This window comes from Arachis ipaensis, chromosome B10, assembly GCF_000816755.2.
Source record: "Arachis ipaensis cultivar K30076 chromosome B10, Araip1.1, whole genome shotgun sequence".
Classification (NCBI taxonomy): domain Eukaryota; kingdom Viridiplantae; phylum Streptophyta; class Magnoliopsida; order Fabales; family Fabaceae; genus Arachis; species Arachis ipaensis.
The window spans coordinates 894,261-899,022 of record NC_029794.2 but is presented as its reverse complement, the minus strand read 5'-3'; positions in this window follow the sequence as shown (position 1 = coordinate 899,022).

The window sequence follows — 4,762 nt, the reverse complement described above, 5'->3', positions numbered from 1 at the left end:
GTGGAAATTTCAGTGTAAAAGAACGAACCTCTGAGATATCATTTGCACCCTTATATCAAGCCAAGCAAACGTCAACCGCTTGCTAATAATTACAGTTATTTAAAGTTGACTGATTAAGAATTGTTTATCTATACTTAAAATTGATGGTGAAGACATACTTAAAAGTGGTATAATTATAAGCAAGTTTTACTTTTATTTCATCTTCTTTTTTTTTCAATGTTAATCTCTTAGCTATATGTTAAAATATATAATCATGAGAACCCATGTTTATCTAAAGGATGGAATGTATTTTCAGTTATTCTTTTTTATCATAAAATTATAATACATAATAGAAATATGTATTATCATTGTAATGTTTTCTGCTTTTTAGTATATTATTATATTATTGTTGAGTGAAAATCAATAAATCATATGAAGATATGTTGTATTGTAATTGAGTTGTTTACCCGAATAAGTGATTTTAGGAAAATTAATTGAGTGAAACACACACACAATCATTTATGTTTGAACATCTAAAACTCTAGGTCCAAATTTAGCATAAATAAAATACTTAGAGAAGGTGATGAAGGAGAAGAAGTAAGTGGATGCAAATAGAAGAAACATGATTAGGAAAGAAAGTATTGAAAACCAAATAGCATCTAAGAATGAATTTGGGAAGAGCTAAGTAGATATAAGCAACAGAATTAGCTTCTCTTAACATGCGTTTGAAACAAGCTTTTCAGTTTTGTTATATCATTTCCTCCCTTCCTAATCTTTTTTAGTAGTCAAGTATGTATCTTACTCCCGCATTTCTGTGGGACTATTAACTTTTGTATTTTATGGCCAGCACTTAACCATAAAAAAAAAGTGAGTGATTTTTTATCATTGGATGTAATGTTACACGATTAAAAACACTATTGATGACCAATTGATGGTTACAAAACACAAAAGTTGCTGCCCCTAGCACTCCTCATTTTTAATAGTCTAAGATTACATTTAAGGGGAATGTTCCCATAAAGACGCTTAAAACGTCTTTTTGTAAAAACGCTTACGTTTCGCATTATTATTGGACGTATTAATAGATTGGTTATTTTAAATTTCTTAACAAATTAGAATAAAACCGATTTTTTATATAACAATAACAATAAATCCATTTTTTTTAGAGATTTAATTGTATTTTTAAATTTTTAGGAATTTAAATATTCACAAAACAAAAAATCAGAGATATATTTATCTTTTTATCAAAAAGTTTAAAGATAATCGGTTTTTTTTTTTTGGTGCAAAATTAATTTGGTCTTTTAAAAAATAAGCATACCTATTACATTAAATTTTTATTGGTTTAAAAGAATAAATTTCTATAATAACTCCTGGGATTTATGGAATTATCTAATTTAATTTTTGAGATTTTAATTTAACTATACAGTAGTTTTTTAGATTGAGCTCCGGGTACTAAAGTGGTTTCTAAGCTCATTTTTGGTAATGACTCAGTTATTTCAGTGCTGATATAGTTATCATGTGTCACACTGTCACCTTTCAACCACTCCTCTTCTTCTTCGCCTCTCTCTCCACCGCACTCTTTCTCTTTCAGCAGTCACTCTTGTCATCCCTTTCCCCTCTCCTTTCATTCTCAACTCTCTTCATCATTTTCTCCCTTTCTTTCGACCTACTTTAATTTCCTCCACCCTCCGCCACCTCCCTTATACCCTCTCATGTAAAATGAGTAAAGCTAATTTTAGAAAATATATAAATAAATAATAACTAAATAAAATGAGAGGTAATAAACAATCTTAGTTTATAACCTTAGAATTTTAATGGTTGAAAAAAAGAAAAATTATATACCTCTAATTGACGGATGGTTCATATTGAAGAGACTCACCTATAAATTGAGCTTTTCTTTAATTCATTTCAATCAAGTCATCCAAAGAGAATAACATAATATTTCTTTGAGTAGTTTTCTTCTATATATAGAGAGAGAAGTGTGTTTTCCTTTTGTCAAGAGAGAGTGTTTTGTAGTCTCCTTGTGATAGAGAGAAGTTGTAATTCTCAAAAAAAGTTATTCAATTGTTTCCATATTTTATACAAATTTCTAATTTTTCATCTCTATATTTTGTTGTGTCATTTGTCTGGTACCTAACAGTGGTATCAGAGCCAAAGGTTGCTGATTAATATTTTTTTTTCCGCTGCGAGTTACCGTCTAAAAAAAATGGCAGTAAAGTATGAAATTTCAAAATTCAGTAGGAGTAATTTTTCCATATGGAAATTGAAGATAAAAGCTATTATGAGAAAAGACAATTGCGTGACAGCAATTGAAGAAAGACCCACTGAAATTACAGATGAAAAATGGAAGGAGATGGATAACAATGCTGTTGCAAACTTACACTATTGGCACTAGCTGACTCGGTTTTATCAAGTGTAGCAGAGAAAAAGACAGCAAAGGAAATTTGGGATGCTCTCACCAAATTATATGAAGTCAAGTCACTACACAACAAGATATTCTTGAAGAGAAGACTTTATACTCTTCGAATGAGTGAGTCCACATCGGCAACGGATCACATCAACAATCTAAATACGCTATTTTTTCAACTCTCATCGTTGGAATATACCATAGCGAAAAATGAACGTGCAGAGCTCTTACTTCAAAGTCTACCAGATTCATATGATCAGCTTATGAATAAGGAAGATAGATTAGAAAGCTCAAAACAAGCAGATGCTTTGTTGATGACAAGAGGAAGATCAATGGAGCGTGGTTCCAGTGGGAGTCAAAGTAGACCAAAGTCACAAAGTAAGAAGCAGGTCAAATGCTACAATTGTGGTAAGAGAGGGCACTTCAAGAAAGATTGTTGGAATAAGAAGACTATAGAGAAGGTTCCAGAAGGATCAAGTTCTCAAGGATGTGTTGCGAGCACCTCTAATGATGGAGAAATCCTGTATGGCGAAGCAACAATTGATTCTAAAGGCAGCAAGTAGCTCACTGATGTTTGAATTGTTGATTCAGGAGCAACATGGCACATGACTCCTCATCGTGATTGGTTTTGTACATATGAACTTGTCTCGGAAGGATCGGTGTTTATGGGAAACGATCATGCCTTAGAAATTGTTGGAATGGGTACTGTCAAAATAAAAATGTTTGACGGTTCTATTCGTTCACTTCAAGGGATAAGACACGTGAAAGGCTTGAAGAAAAATTTGTTGTCGATTGGGCAATTGGATGAACTTGGATGCAAGACCCATATTGAAGGTGGGATCTTGAAAGTTGTTAAAAGAGCTCTTGTGGTAATAAAAGCAGAAAAGATTGCAGCAAATCTATACATGCTTGTGGGAGATACTTTGCAAGAGGCAGAGGCATCAGTTGCTTCATCAAGCCAAGAAGAAATGACGATGATATGGCATTGCAAACTGGACCACATGTCAGAACGAGGCTTGAAGATTCTTGTAGATCGTAATCTCATTTCCGGGCTCAAATCGGTAAACTTACCGTTTTGTAAGCACTGCGTTACAAGCAAACAACATAGATTGACGTTTGGTAGATCAACTGCTCGGAGCAAGCACATATTGGAGTTGATTCATTCTGATGTGTGGGAATCGCCGGAGATGTCCCTAGGAGGAGCAAAATATCTTGTATTATTTATTGATGATTACTCTATGAGGCTATGGGTGTACCCGATCAAAAAGAAGTCAGACGTGTTTGTGATGTTCAAAGAGTTCAAAGCAAAGTTAGAACTTGAATCTGGGAAGAAGATCAAGTGTTTAAGGACAGATAATGGAGGAGAATATGTCGATGGTGATTTTCTAACATTTTACAAGCAAGCAGGTATTCAACGGCAATAAACTTTAAAATTCAGAATATCAACTAAATATTAGTCAAAAATAATATATTTTGTTAGTGATATACCATTTCTTTATAATAATCGTTAATTAGTTAATGCATGTGTGATGTGTGTACGACTAGTTAAAGTAACACATTTAGTCCATTAATAAAGTATTTTGAAATTGATTCTTAAAAATAGAGAAATTTTTTGTTGGGAGGCTAATGAGGTAATAATGCTCCCTTTAATTGAAAATCATAAATTGATGAACTAGATCAGTCAAATTCTTAATGGAAGAGTTTACTAAATCATCAATTGGTTTTATTACCTAAATATATAATTGACAAAAATATTATGTATACACTAAAAATCAACCACCACCCTAACATTGCCTGCATCTACATATTTGTAGATACATTCTTGTGAATACGTTCTGAATATTTATTGCTTGCAATTAATTGATCTAGTAGCCAATGAATTATAGTTCAAATGGCATAATCTCTCTATATTCAATTAAGAGATTGCGGGTTCGAATCTCATATCTTTGATAAAAAAAAAATTAATTGACCTAGTAGTATTTTATAATAATTCAACAAAAAAGAAAAAAGAGACCAAAGCACATGTAGGTACATTTCGTGTTAGGCATGGCATTCCAGCTTTATTCCAAGAGGTGCCACATCCAATTGTGTATAAAATATTTTTTTTTTCCTTTTGTTACTTTTTATTTTGACGGTTATTAAAATACAAATTCTCGTATATAAAAAGGATTTTATGTAAGAGTGTCAAGAATGGATCGATCAAACTTAGGGTGTTCGCGATGCGGTTTGGTTCGATTTTAAGAAAAAAAGTCATCCGATTCGAACGTTTAATTTATGTGCGGTGCGGTTTGGATCGGTTTGGATTTGCGATTTTTTAAATAAAAAAAATTAAATACATATAACAAGTCTTAACATCAAATTTTAAATAATCAACAATGA